The following is a 323-nucleotide window of genomic DNA, read 5'->3' on the forward strand; positions in this document are numbered from 1 at the left end:
TTAATACATGATTCCTCAACCACTTAATAAAGTGTTGATCTTTCCTTTTGTCTACGTCACTTGTGGATATACCAGAAAATGTTTCTTCGACCTGAGAAACAAATAGGCTGTAAAATCACATTTTATATGAATGAATTTCTCGCAATTATATAATTTATACTTATATGTGTTTAGAAGTGTCCATATATGTTACCTTTCAAAATAACGCATCAATGGATCTTCGCAATTGAGTAGAATATAGGTGTGTGCACTATGAGCGTCTTCTTCACTCGACCACCAAACCTCTTTAGACTTCCCACCGAGTCGCCCAATCTGGCTAAAGA

Source organism: Brassica oleracea, chromosome C9, assembly GCF_000695525.1.
Source record: "Brassica oleracea var. oleracea cultivar TO1000 chromosome C9, BOL, whole genome shotgun sequence".
Lineage (NCBI taxonomy): Eukaryota > Viridiplantae > Streptophyta > Magnoliopsida > Brassicales > Brassicaceae > Brassica > Brassica oleracea.